The following is a 20,613-nucleotide window of genomic DNA, read 5'->3' on the forward strand; positions in this document are numbered from 1 at the left end:
GAGAACAGGTAACAGGCCAATTCACTCAGGATTTTATAGAGCAAGTCTCACGAAGTTAGACAACTCTCAGAAAGTACACACGCTGCTGGCCCCCTTCATCAAGGCCTTTCTCTTTTGGCAGCAAACTATGTTTTTCACAGTACAGAAAGAAGCACTCCTTATCGGTTAGAAGGCACACAGTGTGAAGAGTGATTACGGTGCCTTGTTTTCATAGAATCATAGAATAGTAGGGTTGGAAGGGGCCTACAAGGCCATCGAGTCCAACCCCCTCAAAAAGTGTTGCTTTCACTGTATGTGAATACAGCTATGAGAACAAACTCTAAATCATGAAAATTGCCAACTTTCTAGCAAATCAGTGTACTTGCGCTATTTATTACTGCATCATTACTGCATATGATTCTGGGCAAATTCACACCTGCCTGCTGTTCTTCCGAAACCAAATCTAATACACTCCCTCCTTGAATTCTCACAGATTCTATATGCAGTTGTTTATTAAACAATAAAAACAAATCATATATCTTTAAGCTTGCTAGCCTACATACAAAGGAAAAAGATAAAGCAAGAAAATAACAACTAATGTAACAATGGGATAAGGCACAACACATAGGATTTCCAGTGTACAGTTACTTCAGTGTACCAATATATCTCACCAGTGACTTTCAACAGAAGTTTACACTTATTTTAGACCACTTTAAAAATCTCATTCTCATCTTGACAGCATCATTCTAGCACATGCAGCTTCCCTCAACGAACATTCATTTTTGCTTGCATTTTCTTCTTTGTGAAATAATGCTTACTGGTACACACAGAAGGCTGAGCCTAAGCTACAATACATGTTCAAACACAATGGCTAATGCATGACCATACAGACAGTCCTCAGCCAACACTCACTCTCTATTGCCAGTCACACACACTCATTGCATCTTGATTTTTACACAGGAAAAGCTGTTGTTGTTGTAGCTTTCAGGTGGCATACTGGACAATCTGTCCAGCAGACCCAAAGGACAACCATTTGATGACTAAGATGAGTTAAAAGCTGACACTCTCGCATGGCAGGAACAACAGGCACAAAGACCGGTATCAAGACATTTCTCTAAAAGCAAAAACAAAGTTACTGAGTACATTAAACACATTATTCACATTGATGCAACTTGCTTGATCTAAATCATTGTGGCACCTTCACCCCTTGGGGGCTTCACTTAATCGATTCCACCCTTCTTATCTGCTACTACATGGTGGGGAAGAAGGACCAGGGGCGCTACCAGGTGGCCGTCCGGGGAGTGCCACAAATGGTCAGTGTCCTGAGAACAACCAGCCAGTCTCCACTTTTCTTTTTAACATTTGGGCCTGATATTGGAGTTGAGCAACATCTTCGGAAGTTGTCATGGGAAACTGGTTTATTGCTGAAAAGAATAAGGCAGTAGCCTTAGTGACGGCAAAAAGTTCTGCTACTTGAGCAGAAGTACAGTTAGGCAAAATAATTTGTTCCATTACAGACAGCATATCTCTTCAGCATTTCTTTGACAAGTCCCATTCACAAAATATACACAATCTACGTTAGTCAGTGGCTCATCTGACAAGTCTGGTTGTGGCTCTGCTAAGTGCTCAACCACTTCTAAACAATCATAAGGGATACTTTCAGAAGGACCAGGCAGCAAAGAAGTAGGATTTAGAGTGGAACAACGTTGCACTGTAATATGACTGCTGGAGAGAAGCAAAATGTCATACCTAAAGAGGCATGATTGAGATAGGTGACAAGTCTTTGTTTTAAGCAGCTGCCACTGAGTGAGGTACACAATGAGTTAAAGGAGAACTTCACACAATAGTTTCAGAGGCTTGAACAAGGAGGGCAGCGGCTGAAGAATCAAGGAAACTACTGTAATATGTTACTGGTCAGTTCTTATTTCCATGCTTTTGGGTAAGCACACGAAGAGCACAATACTTCCCCCCCACCCCCCTGTTTTTCATAACAGAAGAAAGTGAATAAAATAATCAAGAAGCCCAATTGTTTTAGAACAGTGCTTGTTTTGGAGCCGTGAAAACAGATTCAGCCTTGGAAGGCCAGGGAAGTGGCTCAGGAATATCTAAATATACTCTGTCAGGGAACAAAGATAGTGCAACCAAGTTTATACAAAAGGTCTCTGGTCAACAGAAAGGAACTGGCGCTGATGAAGTTACAAACCTCTCGGCTGCCTTAGAAGTTCTGGGGGAGAGGGGAAAAGCGGCTCAGAGGTGTGAAATGCTTCCATCAGCTGGCCAGGCCAGTGGCGATGCTTGTTTTTCTTGTGCTCAGCTTTGACTACCAACAAAATAAATAAAATGGCAGCAATGCTAGAACATTTTTCTGATGTGCGCTTTGTCTAAAGTATCAAGGCCAGCTGATTCTTGATTTGGCCAATCTGCTTGTTCCTTTAATCTAGTGGCAAAATAATTTGCCCTTCTTGGGGCAAAATAACTCGCATGAGTTGGTTCAAGCTAGCACAATTAGGATGTTAACAAGTGATCGCTGTTCGCAATTCTTCTCTAAATTTCTGTGGCTTTTCTCTGATGTTTCTAAATTTGACCTGGTCTTTCCATTTTTCTTGGGAGTCCTTAAGACTCCACTCCCCAGGTCTTAGGTGACCTTTTTGACGTCTCAACATACTAATCAAAGAATGCATTCCCATTGACCCTGTGCCACCTTGGACCTTGAGATTCCAAGGCTCCCTTTAAATGCACAATTCTGTCCAAATCAAAGGTCCCAACCAAGGGAAATTGTTTGGATGGGTCAAGTTCCTTTTGTCCAAAACTTGCAAGCCTTAGGTCCATCATTCCTGTACATGTACAGTGAAGGTGTCCCTTTTGGGGGTTGCGGAATTTCTTTGGAAGAATCCAACCCCATCCTCAATTCACATAGCATACAGGAAAACAATCAGGAGGTCTTCACAGGTTGCAGGAAACAAAAGTCACTGATAAAGTCCAAGGTAGAGTCAGAGACCGACTCCCACTGAACTGGAGGCGCAATCAGTCACTCGCGGTCAAGGGACCTCATACCACGGCAGGGAGTGAAGGAAAGGTCGGGTCATGTACTACAATCTCTGTTCATTTAGGAATAATTTATTCAGGAGGTCTATGCCTTGGTGGCCAGCTCATACCATGGAGGGAAGGAGGAAAACCCACTCACACAAGGTTCCAGCAACTAAAATTTGCCTTGATCTTTTTTACCTCACTTTATACCAGGCAACTCTCGTTCAGTTCTTTTCCTCAATTCACAAAAGGCAACTCTCAATTCACCTGACACCATATCCCATGGACCTCTGTAACCCCCCAAAACAAAACAAAACAAAAACTTACCAAGTGCTTAAATTATTGACTGGCTCTTTAAAGGCAGTATCCCATCAGCCAAGGCAGAATCATCCCACGGTCAGCCCCACACTGAGTCCCAGACTTGGAGATTTCAAAAGGTCTCTTACCCTGATGCACTTCTGGGACATTCAGTGAATGGTGGTCCAAATTGTTTTGATTCTTGTCAGCAGTTGGGATCTGAGTCATGGCACCAAATTGTTAAGGAAATATCCAAGGCAGGTTAGCTTGAACAGACAAAAATTTATTAAAGCACATCACAGCTGTGGGAATCAGCCAAAAACTGAGCCAGCTCAAAAAAGAAGTATTTATACATCCTCAGACTTGGAGAACAAACAAAACACACTACACATGCTCAGAAACCAGTTAGTACTCAGTAACAGTCTTATCAGTATAGCTGCATCATTATCTCTTACTTCTGAAGTCCTAAGCTACTTCTTAAAAAAAGAATTTCCTGCCTATAATGAGCAAGTTACAATTAACTTCTCAAGGTCAGACACGTATACATTATTTCAATCCCATCAGGCACCTTGGTTGTTTGTCTGAACCAAATTACTCAAGAGGCCTAGTCTGGCCTACCTTCACAAAATCCTTCTTAAAATGTGATCCCTGGAAGTGGACACCATACTCTATATGCAATCTGACCAGCACAGAAGAGAGAGGAACCTTTTATTTTTGTGATCTGGGCACAATGCTTCATGCTGCCTACGTTTCTGTTATCTTACCAGGTGCATCACACAGCTGGAGGGTTCATATGCCCCCTCCATGTTAAAAGAATGCATGGGGGGGGAGGGGTTTGCAGGGCCCCACTCCTTGATATCTTCAGCAAAAATGCTTCCCTGCCATCCTTGCATTTGGCAGGCATGGGAAAGGGCTTTAAACATGTCAGGGTGTGTGTAGAATCCTTTCCCACGCTAGTTGAACACACAACAGCAGGGAAGCATTCCTGCCTCAGGGGCAGGGCTAGCCCATGCAGCCCCCTCACTCACTCCATCAATGTTTGGGGGACGGGTTGTGTGAATCACCCTCTTGTGATCAACTAAGACAACCAGGTCCTTTCCACATGTATTGTGAGCAAGGCAGACCTCCCCTATCCTGTATGTGTGCCTTCAATTCTTAGGAAGGGGGCCTTTTACCTTTTTATTCTCTCTGGTTCCCTCATCATTCTTCTTCCCCCCTCCCCAATTGGCTTCAATGGGATGGTAATTAATTACACCAGCTCCAGGGCTGGTGTAGTTTTGCGGCCAGTATGCGGGGCGGGGAGGAGGGAATGCCAGATTCATGCTTCCCCCCATGTACCCCAGGCACACCTCCTTTTCGCCCTCTCCGACATCTGAGAGGCAAGGGCTGGAGATGTTTCCACACTTGCAACAGGGAGGCTTATGAGGGCAGACATCCTTCTCTGAGGGCAGAGCTCCCTCCTGGGAATCCTTTCTAGGGACCATAGCATTGAAGCCGCCTCCTCCTCCTTCTGTTAAAAGTCCCAGGTGAACAAAGAGGTATTTGCCTGACATCAAAAAGATGTTACTGTAGAAGTGTGAGGAAACAGAACTGTCAGATTTTTGTATATAGTTTGGTCTGGATATTATGGGGTTAAATCCTTTTTGTACATGAACTGGTCAGTAAGAGCCAAAAGGTCAAAAGTTTAGTTCATGATTATTGGAATCAGGATGTGTGCTCAGGAAGCCAAGGGCTTGGAGATGGCTCTGGGAACCCAAACCTCTGCAGAGTAAGAGGAAAAAAGGAACTGGGCAGGAGGTTCATGGTCAGAGAAGATAAGGTGGGTTAGGAGTCATGAAGTCTGCACTGAGGATAATATAATGAGGGTTTGCAGGAGGTTCAACAGGAAGTCAGGAGAAGGACTCAGGATAAGAATTTAGGGAGAAGTTGATAAGAAGCGACCCTCCCTCCCAACTGATGGGAGAGGCGGAAATATGGGCTATCTATCTAAGCCTGAGGCAGGGCCAATTTTAGAAGAGAGGGGACCACAGAGAAAACCTCAGAAAGAAACTCAGTCCTAGAGGAAGCAAAAGGCTGATCTGGGAGGCCCAGAAGAGAATGTGGGTTCTCTGACAATAATATACTGATCACTGGGAACTTGGATAAAATAGGGACACAGGTTAGCTGGATGCCTAGTTAATGTATTGCCCTATTGCTCATATGGTCTTTTGTTTGCTGTAATCAGAGATAAAACCTTTTTTCTATTAACATTTCTTTTCATTAACTTCTAAACTTTTTGGTCTTGGGTTACCTACCCCTTGGCTGAAAGCCAACTTCCACACTACTTAAAAACGGACACTTGAGACCCAACAAGTTTGAAGGCGGGTTTGGTGGAGGCAGCCAGACAAGAAAAGATTTCCACTGGGTGGCAGCAGACAAGGTTGCTGGAAGGAAAGGGAAAAAAGGCGGCGGGGGCAGGACGGCACACTATTTTGCCTGGGCTCCCTTCCACACATGGAAGAAGGCATCTCTGGTCAGTCATAAAAGGCCAGACTGGACAGTGTTCCACAGCCTGGGGCCACCACTCATGGCCGCCCTCTGTACTTCAAGTGCAGGGAGCACTCACAGAAGGGCTCAGTTCAGGCATGAGTAGTGTGAAGGTCGGCCTGACTAGGCCCTGTAAGTAGTTTGGTTCAGGCGAGGTGCCTGATGGGATTGAGAGTGAGTGTGTATCTATTTGACCATGACTTATTTCTTATAAGCAAGAAATTCCTATCCACCAAACTAATCCCTAAAGAAGGCCGCTGTGCTGATAAGACTGCTTCTGAGCATGCATAGTGTATTTTCTTTGTTCTCCAACTTTCAGTCTGAATAAATGCATCCTGTTTCTTTTATTTGGGAGAGACACAGTTTCGTCTGTCCCTCTCACGGTCGTGATGTGCTTTAATAAATTTCTGACTGTTCAACCTAACCTGCCTTGGGTATTTCCTTAACAGTAGATACATATATTTTTTGAATACCTTGGAAGCCTCTGCTCATTCTGATCCTTACCTTCCTGATATCCTTACAGGTTCAACTTGTCTGTTGCACTCCTCCTTGGACATATAGTGCCTTGCACAGGTATTCACCCCCCTTTGACTTTTCCACATTCTGTTGTATTACAACCTGGAATTAAAATGGATTTAATTAGAATTTCTTGTCATTGATCTACACAAAATAGTCCATGATGTCAAAGAGGGGAAATGATTTACAAATAAAAAATGGAAAATTCTGGATTGCGTAAGTATTCACCCCCTTTGCTGTGACACTCCTAAAAAAGCTCTGGTGCAACCAACTGCCTTCATAAGTCACATAATTAGTCGCATGGAGTCCACCTGTGTGCAATTCAAGTGTCACATGATCTCTCAGATTAAATACACCTGTTTCTGAAAGGCCCCAGAGTTTGTTGGAGAGCATATCTAAACAAACAGCATCATGAAGACCAAGGAGCTATCAAAACAAATCCGAGATAAAGTTCTGGAGAAGCACCAACCAGGGTTGGGTTATAAAATAATATCCCAAACTATGAACATACCCTGGAGCACCGTTCAATCCATTATTACAAAATGGAAAGAATATAGCACGACTGTGACTCTCCCTAGAGAAGGCTGTCCACCAAAACTCAGTGACCAGGTAAGGAGAGCCTTAATCAGAGAAGCAACCAAGAGGCCAATGGTAACTCTGAAGGAGCTGGAGAGATCCACAGCTGAGATGGGAGAAACCGTTCATTAGACAACTATCACCAGGATCCTCCACAAAGCTGGGCTTTATGGAAGAGTGGTGAAAAGAAAGCCATTGCTGAAAAAAACCCATATCAAATCCCATTTGGATTTTGCCAAAAGGCACATGGGAGACGCAGCAAACATGTGGAAAAAATTTCTCTGGGCTAAGGAGACCAAAATTGAACGTTTCGGCCTTACCACAGGACGCTCTGTGCGGTGCAAAGCCAACAGTGCTCCTCACCCTGCGAACACCATCCTCACTGTGAAGCACGGTGGTGGAAGCATCATGTTGTGGGGATGCTTTTCACTGGCAGGGACTGGGAAACTGGCCAGGATCAAGGGCAAGATGGATGGAGCCAAATACAGGGCAATTCTAGAGGAAAACCTGTTTCAGACTGCAAGAGACCTGGGACTGGGGCGGAGGTTCACCTTCCAGCAGGATAATGACCCCAAAAATGAAATTATCATTTGGATAATGAGTCCAAAGTTACACTGGACTGGTTTAAAAACAAGAACCTGAATGTCATAGAATGGCCCAAAGCCCAGACCTCAATCCCATTGAGCATCTGTGGCGAGATTTGAAAATTGCTGTTCACCAATGGTCCCCATTCAACCTGACAGAGCTTGAGCAATTTTGCCAAGAATGGGCAAAAATTGCAGGATCCAGATGCACAAGGCTGGTAGAGACCCCCAAAGACTCACAGCTGTAATTGCTGCCAAAGGTGCTTCTACCAAGGGGTGAATACTTGTGCAACCAACAAATGCCTGTTTGCCTTTGTTTATTTAACTTCAGTGCCACAATCAAAAATATTTTGCACCTTCAAAGTGTTAAGTATGTTGCGTAAATCAAATGGTAAAATGCCAATTAAATCCATTTTAATTCCAGGTTGTAACACAACAAAATGGGGAAAAGTCAAAGGGGGGTGAATACTTATGCAAGGCACTGCATGTCCCCCCTCCCCCCTCTTATACATGTCTCAGCTCATCAGAGAGCTCCCTGTGAAACCACACGGGCTTCTTTAGCTGTTTCCCATTTCTCCTTCTCATTGGAAGAGTTTGTGATGGTGTCTTCAGTATTTCACTTTCCAAGATCTCCCATCCCCCTTGAACTCCTTTCTCCTTCAGAATTTCTAGCCATGGGATCCTACCCTACCTTTCTTTGACCTTGTTGAAATTGGCTATCCAAAAGTCCAGGAATCACATGTGTAAATGCTCAGTTTCCCTATCCCTTGCTGTCATGAATTCCAAGATGACACAGTTACTTTCCTCCAAGGTTCCTGCCACTTCATCATCCAGTTCTTCCCTGTTGGTCAGGATTAAGTCCAGGATAGCAGATCCCCTTGTTCCTTCCCCCACCTTCTGAGAGATGAAGAGAAAGGGCATTTAAATGGCAAATGCAGTTCAATCTAAGCAAGGGTGTAAAACGATGCATGTTGGTGTTTAAAAATACCGAAGTTCACATATATGCCGACAGGATCCAAGCCGGTGGTGACTGACCAAGAACGAGATCTTGGGATTGTGGTGGGCAGCTTGATGGAACTGTCAGCCCAATGTGCTGCTGCTGTGAAAAAGGCAAATTCCATATTGGGCAGAATTAGAAAAGGAATTAAAAATAAAACTGCCAGTATCATACTGCCTTTATACAAAACTTAAGAATATCGTGTACAGTTTTGGTCACCGCACCTCAAAACAGGATATTGTAGAGTTGGAAAAGGTGCATAAAAGGGAAACCAAATGATCAAGGGGCCTGGAGCAACTGTCCTATGAGAGAAGGTATCTGGGACTGTTTAGGTGCGTAGGGGGAGACACGAGTGGGGTGTACACCATCATCCACAGTGTGGAGAAAGTGGAGAGGCAGAGGTTTTTAGAATCCAGAGTCATCCCATGAAGCCGTGGTTGGAGATTCAAGATAGATGATAGATCTATATATAATCAGAGGCAGTATGTCTTTGTATGCTGGGGAACATGGGTGGGAAGATGCTGTTGCACTCATGTCCTGCTTGTGGGTCCTGCTTGAACCTGGCCTAAGAGTTGATGAAAAGTCCATCTTTGGAACTGGCTGAAGGTTTGGGCCAGTGGTAGCAAAAAACTAATTTTAAAATAACACTGGAGAAGCCAAAGAGCTGAGACATGAGCTGAGACGTTTCTTTCTATGAGCAAAGAAATACATTTTTGATCATAGAATGTATAGCTTATCTCCATAAAGCTGTCCAGAATCCACAGGTCTTTGCTTTGGATGTTGTTGTTCAGTCGTTCAGTCGTGTCCGACTCTTCGTGACCCCATGGACCATAGCACGCCAGGCCTTCCTGTCCTGCGCTCTCTCCCGGAGTGTGCTCAAGTTCATATTCATTGCATCCGTGATGCTATCTAGCCATCTCATCCTCTGCCGTCCCCTTCTCCTTTTGCCTTCAGTCTTTCCCAGCATCAGGGTCTTTTCCAGGGAGTTTTCTCTTCGCATTAGGTGGCCAAAATATTGGAGCTTCAGCTTCAGTATCTGTCCCTCCAATGAGCACTCAGGGTTGATTTCCTTTAGGATGGACTGATTTGACCTCCTTGCAGTCCAGGGCACTCGTAAGAGTCTTCTCCAGCACCACAGTTCGAAAGCATCAATTCTTCGGCGCTCAGCCTTCCTTATAGTCCAGCTCTCACAGCCATACATTACTACTGGGAAAACCATAGCTTTGATTAGACGGACCTTTGTCGGCAAGGTGATGTCTCTGCTTCTTACTATGCTGTCTAGGTTGGCCATAGCTTTCCTCCCAAGGAGCAAGCGTCTTTTAATTTCATGGCTACAGTCACCGTCTGCGGTGATCTTGGAGCCCAAGAAAGTAAAATCTGTCACTGCTTCCATTTCTTCCCCTTCTCTATGCCAGGAAGTGATGGGGCCAGATGCCATGATCTTAGTTTTTTTAATGTTGAGTTTCAAACCAGCTTTTGCACTCTCCTCTTTCACCCTCAACAAGAGGCTCTTGAGATCCTCTTCGCTTTCTGCCATTAGGGTGGTATCGTCTGCATATCGGAGGTGTTGATAATTCTCCCGGCAATCTTAATTCCAACCTCTGATTCATCCAACCCGGCATTTCTCATGATGTACTCTGCATATAAGTTAAATAAGCAGGGTGACAATATGCAGCCTTGTCGTACTCCTTTCCCAATTTTGAACCAATCAGTTGTTCCATGTCTGGTTCTGACTGTTGCTTCTTGACCCTCGTACAGGTTTCTCAGGAGACAGGTAAGGTGGTCTGGTACTCCCATCACTTTCAGAATTTGCCACAGTTTGTTGTGAGCCACACAATCAAAGGCTTTAGCGTAGTCAATGAAGCAGAAATAGACGTTTTTCTGGAATTCTCTTGCTTTCTCCATGATGCAGCGAATGTTGGCGATTTGATCTCTAGTTCCTCTGCCTCTTCTAAACCCAGCTTGCACTTCCGGTAGTTCTCGGTTCGCATACTGCTGAAGCCTAGCTTGTAGGATTTTGAGCATCACCTTGCTGGCATGTGAAATGAGCGCAATTGTGCGGTAGTTTGAACACTCTTTGGCGTTGCTCTTCTTTGGAATTGGAATGTAAACTGACCTTTTCCAGTCTTGTGGCCACTGTTGAGTGTTCCAGATTTGTTGGCATATTGAATGCAGCACTTTAACAGCATCATCTTTTAGGATTTTAAATAGCTCGGCTGGAATACTGTCATCTCCGCTAGCTTTGTTGTTACTAATGCTTCCTAAGGCCCACTTGACTTCACTCTCGAGGATGTCCGGCTCAAGTTCAGTGACTGCACTATCATGGCTATCAGGGACATTCAGATCTTTCCTGTATAGTTCTTCTGTGTATTCTTGCCACCTCTTCTTAATCTCATCTGCTTCTGTTAGGTCCCTGCCTTCTTTGTCCTTGATCATGCCCGTCTTTGCACAAAATGTTCCCTTGAGATCTCCAATTTTCTTGAAGAGATCTCTAGTCTTTCCCATTCTGTTGTTTTCCTCGATTTCTTTGCATTGTTCATTTAAGAAGGCCTTCTTGTCTCTCCTTGCTATTCTCTGGAACTCTGCATTCAGTTGGCTATATCTTCCCCTTTCTCCCTTGCTTTTCGCTTCCCTTCTTTCCTCAGCTACTTGTAAAGCCTCATCAGACAGCCACTTGGCTTTCTTGCATTTCTTTTTCTTTGGGATGGATTGAGTTGCTGCCTCCTGAACAATGTTACGGACCTCCGTCCATAGTTCCTCAGGCACTCTGTCTATCAGGTCTAATCCCTGAAATCTATTCCTCACCTCCACTGTATATTCATCAGGGATATGATTTAGGTCATACCTGAACGGTTTAGTGGTTTTCCCGACGTTCTTCAATTTAAGCCGAAATTTTGCAAGAAGCAGCTCATGATCTGAGCCACAGTCAGCTCCAGGTCTTGTTTTTACTGACTGTATGGAGCTTCTCCATCTTTGGCTGCAAAGGACATAATCAATCTGATTTCGATATTGACCATCTGGTGACGTCCATGTGTAGAGTCGCCTCTTGTGCTGTTGGAAAAGAGTGTTTGCTATGATCAGCATGTTCTCTTGGCAAAACTCTATTAGCTTTTGTCCTGCTTCATTTTGTACACCAAGGCCATGCCTGCCTGTTATCCCGGTGATTTCTTGACTTCCTACTTTAGCATTCCAATCCCCTATGATGAAGAGGACATCTTTGTTTGGTGTTAGTTCTAGAAGGTGTTGTAGGTCTTCATAGAACCGATCAACCTCAGCTTCTTCGGCCTCAGTGGTTGGGGCATAGACTTGAATTACTGTGATGTTGAATGGTTTGCCTTGGATTCGTACTGAGATCATTCTATCGTTTTTAAGATTGTACCCCAGTACTGCTTTTCCCACCCTTTTGTTGACTATGAGTGCTACTCCATTTCTTCTAAGGGATTCTTGCCCACAGTAGTAGATATGATGGTCACCTGAATTAAATTCGCCCATGCCTGTCCATTTTAGTTCGCTGATTCCCAAGATGTCGATGTTCAATCTTGCCATCTCATGTTTGACCACCTCCAGCTTACCTTGATTCATTGATCTGACATTCCAGGTTCCTAAACAATATTGTTCTTTACAGCATCGGATTTTCTTTTCACCACCAGACACATCCACAGCTGAGTGTCCTTTCGGGTTTGGCCCAGCCGCTTCACTCTTTCTGGCGCTACTTGGAGATACCCTCTGCTCTTCCCCAGTAGCATATTGGACACCTTCCGACCTGAGGGGCTCATCTTCCGGCGTCATCTCTTTTAGCCTTGTGATACGTTCCATGGGGTTTTCTTGGCAAGAATACTGGAGTGGGTTGCCATTTCCTTCTCCAGTGGACCACATTTTGTCAGAACTCTCTGCCATGACCTGTCCGTCTTGGGTGGCCCTGCACGGCATAGCTTATGGCTTCACTGAGTTACGCAATCCCCTTCGCCACAACAAGGCAGTGATCCATGAAGGGGATTGCTTTGGATATTCATGTTAAAATAATTTTCATTCCCTTTGCTGAAAAAAGCTTTAAATTTGACAGTGCCTGAGCTGCTCATGAGCTCACCACTGCATAAATAACATTTTGCAATAACAGGCCAGAATACACCCACCCACTCCAAAAGAGGAGGGGGCAGATAGGTCTTTTTCCTAGTCTTCTAGCCCAACTGTGTATCATGCTCAGTCATGGTGTCAGAAAGGCTGCTACACAATAACTATGGTTCCCAGCACATTTGAAGGGACAGACCAAGTGGGCAGGCTCCCTAAAAAGGAAGGGATCATAGTTCAGTGGCAGAGCCACTGCTTTGCCTACAGAAGGTCACACATTCAGTCCCTGGCATCTCCAGGTAGGGCTAGGAAGGAATCCTGCCAGAAACCCTGGAGAGCCACTGCTGTCAATCAGTGTTGACAACACCAGACTAGATGGACCCAGGGTCTGACTCAGTATCACATTACTAGGTGAGCTGAAGTGAAGTTGTCCCAACCCATTTTTATTAAAAAGAATTAAACATTCCCCTTGATAAAGCGCTTTTCTACACAAGGCTGTTAATCTTTGTATTTATTTTTGGTTTCCTTGCAGAATTGAGGTCTGAGATCTGCACAAGTAGCTTTACCTTTCCTGCTTTTCTGCTACATAACCTCTATGCGCTATAGCAGAATAGCAAATACGTAAGTAGAAATAGTGCTTTCAGAAATAATACCCCATTTTCCCCATTCTAAAAAAAGGGGGGGGGGAAGCGCGCTGAAAAAACAAGTGAATCTGAAGGATCATGTCGCCATCTAAAGAACCCGTAAACAACTGTGAGTAAATAATTTATTTGGTCAGTCGCTTCCGACTCTTCGTGACTTCATGGACCAGCCCATGCCAGAGCTTCCTGTCGGCCCCAGCTCCCCCAAGGTCGAGTCCGTCACCTCCAGAATATCATCCATCCATCTTGCCCTTGGTTGGCCCCTCTTCCTTTGGCCTTCCACTTTCCCTAGCATCAGCATCTTCTCCAGGGTATCCTGTCTTCTCATTATGTGGCCAAAGTACTTCAGTTTTGCCTTTAATATCCTTCCCTCAAGTGAGCAGTCTGGTTTGATCTTCTGGCAGTCCAAGGCACTCTCAGAATTTTCCTCCAGCACCACAGTTCAAAAGCATCTATCTTCCTTCACTCAGCCTTCCTTATGGTCCAGCTCTCGCAGCCATAGGTTACTACGGGGAAGACCATTGCTTGAACTATGCGGACCTTTGTTGTCAGTGTGATGTCTCTGCTCTTGACTATTTTATCAAGATTTGTCATTGCTCTCCTCCCAAGAAGTAAACGTCTTCCGATTTCCTGGCTGCAGTCAGCGTCTGCAGTAATCTTTGCGCCTAGAAAGACAAAGTCTGTCACTGCCTCCACGTTTTCTCCCTCTATTTGCCAGTTATCAATCAAGCTGGTTGCCATAATCTTGTTGTTTTTTTTAGGCTTAACTGCAACCCAGCTTTTGCACTTTCTTCTTTCACCTTTGTCATGAGGTTCCTCAGCTCCTCCTCGCTTTCAGCCATCAAAGTGGTATCATCTGCATATCTGAGATTGTTAATGTTTCTTCCAGCGATTTTAACTCCAGCCTTGGCTTCATCAAGCCCAGCACGTCGCATGATGTGTTCTGCGTACAGGTTGAATAGGTAGGGTGAAAGTATACAACCCTGCCGTACTCCTGTCCCAATCTTAAACCAGTCCGTTGTTCCGTGGTCTGTTCTTCCCGTTGCTACTTGGTCATTATACAGATTCCTCAGGAGGCAGACAAGATGACTTGGTATCCCCATACCACCAAGAACTTGCCACAATGTGTTATGGTCCACACAGTCAAAGGCTTTAGAATAGTCAATAAAACAGAAATAGATCTTTCTGAAACTCCCTGGCTTTCTCCATTATCCAGCGGATATTGGCAATTTGGTCTCTAGTTCCTCTGCCTTTTCTAAACCCAGCTTGTACATCTGGCAATTCTCGTTCCATGAATTGCTGGAGTCTACCTTGCAAGATCTTGAGCATTACATTACTGGCATGTGAAATAAGTGCCACTGTTCGATAGTTTGAACATTCTTTGGTGCTTCCCTTTTTTGGTATGGGGATATAAGTTGATTTTTTCCAATCTGTTGGCCATTCTTGTGTTTTCCAAATTTGCTGGCATATGGCATGCATCACCTTGACAGCATCATCTTGCAAGATTTTAAACAGTTCAGCTGGGATACCGTCATCTCCTGCTGCCTTGTTATTAGCAATGCTTCTTAAGGCCCATTCAACCTCACTCTTCAGGATGTCTGGCTCTAGCTCACTGACCACACTGTCAAATCTATCCCCGATATTATTATCCTTCCTACACAGATCTTCCGTATATTCTTGCCACCTTTTCTTGCTCTCTTCTGCTTCTGTTAGGTCCTTGCCATCTTTGTTTTTGATCATACCCATTTTTGCCTGGAATTTACCTCCGATGTTTCTAATTTTCTGGAAGAGGTCTCTTGTCCTTCCTATTCTGTTACCTTCTTCCGCTTCCATGCATTGCTTGTTTAAAAATAATTCCTTCTCTCTTCTGGCTAACCTCTGGAATTTTGCATTTAATTGGGCATATCTCCCCCTATCACTGTTGCCTTTTGCTTTCCTTCTTTCTTGGGCTGCTTCCAGTGTCTCAGCAGACAGCCATCTTGCCTTCTTGGTTTTCTTTTTCTTGGGGACGTTTTTTGTTGCTGGCCGCCTCCTGAACAATGTTGTGAACTTCTGTCCATAGTTCTTCCGGGACCCTATCTACTAAGTCTAGTTCCTTAAATCTATTCTTCACTTCCACTGCATATTCATGAGGAATATTAGTGAGCTCATATCTAACTGATCTGTGGGTCTTCCCTATTCTCTTTAGTCTGATTCTAAATTGTGCAATAAGAACTTGGTGATCAGCTCCAGGTCTTGTTTTTACCAACTGCAGAGATGTCCGCCACCTTTGGTTACAAAGGATGTAGTCAATCTGATTTCGGTGTCGACCGTCTGGTGAAGTCCATGTATAAAGTCGTCTCTTAGGTTGTTGGAAGAGAGTGTTTGTTACACACAGTGAGTTGTCTTGGCAAAATTCTATCAGCCTATGTCCCGCTTCATTTTGTTCTCCCAAACCATGCTTGCCTGTAATTCCAGGTGTCGTTTGACTACCCACCTTAGCATTCCAATCTCCTGTAATGAAAATAACATCTTTTTTTGGCGTACTATCCAGTAGGTGCTGCAGATCCTCATAGAACTGATCTACTTCTGCTTCTTCAGCATCTGTGGCTGGGGCGTATATTTGGATCACTGTGATGTTAAATGGCATCACCCTGAAACCCTGAATTCGAATTGAGATCATTCTGTCATTTTGGGGATTGTATCCAAGCACTGCTTTAGCCACTTTATTAATTATGAAGGCTACTCCATTTCTTCTGTGGTCCTCTTGTCCACAGTAGTAGATCTGGTGATCATTTGATGTGAAGTGGCCCATTCCAGTCCATTTCAGTTCACTGACACCCAAAATGTCTATATTTAATCTTGACATCTCCCCAATAACCACATCCAATTTGCCCTGGCTCATAGATCTTACATTCCAGGTTCCTATGGTGTGTTGATCTTTAGAACACTGGATTCATCGTTCACCACCAGCACCATCAGCTGCTAGCCATCCTTTCAACTTTTGAGCTAGCTGCATCATCACATCTGGGGCTAGTTGAACTTATCCTCTGTTCCTCCCCAGTAGCATTTTGACCATCTTCCAACCTGGGGGTCCCATCTTCCGATGGTATACCGACATATCTCTGGTTGTACTGATCCATTTAGTTTTCATGGCAAGAATACTGGGGTGGGTTGCTGTTTCCATCCCCAGGGATTGTATTTAGTCTGACCTCTCTGCCATGACATTCCCGTCTTGGGTGTCCCTTCATGGTTTAGCTCATGATGTCATTGAGGTGCTCAAGCTCCAGCACCACGACAAGGTAATGATCTCCTTTGCTGAAGGAGTAAAGAATTACAAGCGCACAATAAATGCCTCGTGTAGTAAAGCTCAAAGAGTTTCCTTGGAAACCCTTGAGCACCGCATCTATTGTGCAGGTGTGTTCTTGGATTTCTCTACAGTGGCCATTGGCCCTTCTATTTGCGCAACTGGCTCATTCCAGCTGGGCCAGGAGAGCTGGTGAAGAGAGCTCCACACGGCATCTCTCTGCCCTGTCTCCAATCTGTCCTGAGAAGTGGGGAGAACATCCAGGTCAACCATATCTCAATGCTTACTGGATCCCTGCCCTCCCGTGAATCCATGTCACTCCACATGTCTGGATTTTCCTGGGAATGAGTGAAATGCTCCTTCAGGCTGGCAGGTGGATGCACAAGGTGCTTCTAGACAGGGGAGGGTCCTAGCACGGCCAAAAGAGAAGACCTTGTGCATCCATGCTGTCTTTTTTTCCTTAATGGATTTTCTGCGGTAGGAAAAAAGAAGAAACATTGGGAAAACACAATAGGACTATGAGCAGAAGGTGACATCTGGACCCCCCTGTAAAATTCTGTGAATGAGGTAGTGTGATGGTGCTATAGAAGCCTCGTCTGGAAACACCCACAGAGAGGAAAAGAGAACCGGGACTCCAGGAACAACTTTGGAAGGAAGGGAGGAAGATGAAGAAACCGTTTTTTCCTCTAACACTCAACACGAAGCAAACATGCCTATAAGTTCCAAAGGGTCTATCATGAAGAGTGCAAAACAAAACAAAGCCCACTCTGGAGAGCTGTTTGCTCAGTCTGGACATGTACAAGTCCTGGGGATGTAGGTTGCAATCCTCTACGGCTGTGCCTGGGTGTATATCCCATTGAATTCACTGAGACTTAATTCTGAGTAGATGTATGTAGGATTCCACTGTTAGATGACCAGGTACTTTCCATTAGTCAGGCTGCGCTTAGCTGATAAAACCGCTGCCTGTTTGCTCACAATATGTGTTACGTGTTCTGTTATTTAATTCTTGGTCCCTGGTCTCAAGTGTTATCCCTTGCATGTTTTTGAATGCAGAGATGCAGCAAACTGGCAAGTAAAATATCTTGCCTTATAAATAACCAAGCAATCCTCTACACCAGGGGTGGGCAACCTGATGCCTGTGTGGCCCACCGCAGGACCCCCAGGGGCTCCCAATGGCCTTTGGGCTCCTGCCCCAAGGCAGCACAATTGTGCTGGGAAAGAGGCCGCAGGGGGATGACTCTTTCCTCTTCCCTAGCCCAACTGCACTTCTGATAGCCCACCAAATCACTGGCCCCATGCTCTCGGAGTGTTCCCGTCCCATGTGTGTAGGGGTGCATGCACAGCCCTTCAACCCCACCACCTGGCACCACAAGCAGCCCTTGGGGCCAACAAAGACCAGTTCCACTGGGGATAGACATACGCTGATACACAGGCAGCAGTGGCTGCTGAATCCTATATGGCATCCTATAGGTAGGAATAGAATCTTACAGGATTCATCCCATAGGATGAATCCTGACCATATGGTCCTGACCAAGTCGGTGGCTGGAGGAGCCTCTGTGGCATCGTCCCCAATGCGAAGGGCGCTGCACAGGTGAGTCCCTGGAGCAGCGCACAACCCTGAAACAGACTCAGCTGGCCACATCCCCAGCTGTGATCTCTAATCACAGATCAGAGATAACAGCAGGGATTCCTCCAGAGGCATGGCTTGGAGGCCAAGAAGGAACAAGTGAAGGCTCCACGGGCCAGATGGGGAACCACTGTGGGCCAGATATTAGGGCTGTGCACTGCTTTGGCGCGAAGCCTGAGCCCAGAGTCAAAGCAGGCTGCTTCAGGCTGCCTCCAAGGCGAGGTGGAGGGGGCATGAAGTGGCACAAAGTGAATCGGGTTGCTCCAAAATGCTTCGGCATGATCCAGAAGCCCAGTTGCCACACCACTGCCACTGCTGCCCCCAACCTGGGTCCTATGGATGCGTGGCAGCAGCCATCTTGTTGTTCTGGAGGGGGGAGCCGTTTTTAAAATGGCAACTGCCTGTACTGCCAGAAACGGAGGGAGTTGCCATTGTAAGAATGGTTCCCCTACCCCCGGAATGAGGAGACAGCTGCTGGCACGGGTCCGGGGGGCCAAGGAGCTGGGGCGGCAGCAGCTCCCCTAGCGGCAGCTGCAGCGCCCCCCGTATCAGCTGCCCTGGCGGCGCAGCTCCGGCCTCGTCCGCAGGGGCTCCGTGCCCACGCCCGGAGCCTCTGTCCTGCAGGGGGCCCGCTGCGCGAGCGGGAGTGCGGGCCTGACCAGCGGCCCGGCTCTGGCCCGCTCCTGGCAGCCCGCGCGACCGTCGGCCCCTGCGCTGCCCGGGCGCTGGCCCCGCCGGACCCCCGCCTCGCGCCCCTCGGCCGCCGCCGCCCGACTTGCGCAGCGCGGGGGCCGCCGCTCCCAGACGGCCCAGGAGCGCGCGCGGGCGGGGCGCGCCGGCTCTGGGTCCGTCCGGCTCCCTGCCCGGCCCCCGGGAGTCCCGCGCGGAGGCCCTGCCGTGCTGCGCCGTGCGGCAGCTGGATGCCCGCGGCGGCGAGACAGCGAGGGAGGGCGGGAGAGAGGCCTGGGGCGCCCCCTGCCCGGCCTGGGCGCGCCCTCGGCGTGGGACCGGAGAGCGCCGTGGCCGCGCACGGGAGCGCGGCGCGGCGCGGCGCGGCGGGGCGGGGCGGGTCCCGCCACGCCCGGCCTCCGCGCCGAGGCCTGCGCGGCAGAGGCGCTGGCGAGTGCTCGGCCGGCGGGCGCGGGCGCCTGGCCTCCGCCAACGGGGCGCGGGCCAGCAGCTGCGCTGGGGGCTCCCCTTCGCGCCATACAGTTGGGCGCGGCGGCGAGTGCGGCAGGCCCCGCGGCGGGCGGGCTGCGCCCTCCCTCGCTTCCCGGCGGGGCTCTTCCGGCACCCCGCGCGGCTGGGCTTCGCGCCCGGAACCTCGGCGGAGGCGCCTGTCGGCTTCCAGGCGGGGGAGCGCTGGCCGGTCTCGAGCTCCCAGAGCGCAGCCCCGCGCGTACTGACCGCCTGTTCTCCGCAGCTCCCCTTGCGAGCTCAAGGGGCTGCCCTGCGGCGCCGTGACAGGCGGAGCGTGCAGCGGAGCCTCGCCATTTTGTTGACCTTGCTGTAAGCATGCGGGTGCCCGGGCCCGGAGCCCCACGGTTCTCCACCCCCTGTGCGTGGAGGGGCTAAAAGGGAGCCTCTGCTGGCGTCGCTCTTTCTTTTTTACGCCCCACAGCGTGTGTGGATGGGAGGGCGGGAAGGCTTACACACACACACACACACCCGCCTGCGCACGGCGATCCTGTTCCAGAGCAGTTGCGGCCCCTTGGCGCGCGCCCGAGCGCCTGGCCTTCCTGGGGGAGAGCCATACGTGGGTGTGGGTGTGCTATGAGGAGGGTGTTAATTCGTGCCGCATCCTGTACTCCACCTGTCATGGGGACGGGCGGGGCAGCCCTTTGGGGGCAGCGACCTCGTATTTATTTCCCCTTCTCCGTTGAGCACAGTGGGAAGGAAGCCCTTGCACCCCAGGGTGCAGCGTCAGTGGACTCCTGCCCGCACTGCCCACCGCTCTGCAGAGCTGCAAATACACAGGCTCCTAGTCCAGCTTTTGAATGATGTTATCCTGAAGTTTTACAAAGCCAGTAGCATTCCCCAGCTGTCTCCATGGCACCGGTACTTTGCATTATGGAAGGTCAAAGTGAAGAGGGTTGAGGAGGCACCACCAGTCGCAAAGGTCTTGGTACAATAGCATGTGCTGAAGAATGACAGCTTGGTTGATCAGCATGGGGATGCTCATCACTGCATTCCTTGCCAGGATGACTCGCAGATGGATAGGGATGTTAGAGAATACCGCCACCGACTCTGCTGAGGCCAGATTCTAAAGAAGTCTGGAGTCCGTGGCAGAACGGAGCAACCCCCCCCCCCGCCACCCCATGAAATTTACCTGGGACAGAGCCTACCTTTTTCAGCTGTCCACTGCCCCGGTCTGCAGCTGCCATTTCCTCTCTACTTTAGCCATGATAGGCTACATAAGTATGTAGCCTATCACGGCTAACACAGGGATGCCATTTGCGTCCCTGCCTTTTGCCGTGATAGGTACGTAA

At 47.5% G+C, this 20,613-nt stretch overlaps 1 long non-coding RNA gene across 1 annotated transcript; it reads right to left on the reverse strand.

The window, feature by feature from the left end:
• Positions 1-355: 355 nt before the first annotated feature.
• LOC146338253 (uncharacterized) lies at positions 356-19,865 on the reverse strand. Its single transcript, XR_014785220.1, has 3 exons — positions 19,793-19,865; positions 6,334-6,447; positions 356-1,093 (listed from the first exon to the last, which is right to left on the reverse strand). It is a non-coding gene; the product is annotated as an uncharacterized LOC146338253 (long non-coding RNA).
• Between the last annotated feature and the right edge of the window lie 748 nt (positions 19,866-20,613).

The sequence above is a fragment of the Heloderma suspectum genome, chromosome 10 (genome assembly GCF_057233095.1).
Source record: "Heloderma suspectum isolate Gila_16-S chromosome 10, 16-S_ref, whole genome shotgun sequence".
Taxonomy (NCBI): domain Eukaryota; kingdom Metazoa; phylum Chordata; class Lepidosauria; order Squamata; family Helodermatidae; genus Heloderma; species Heloderma suspectum.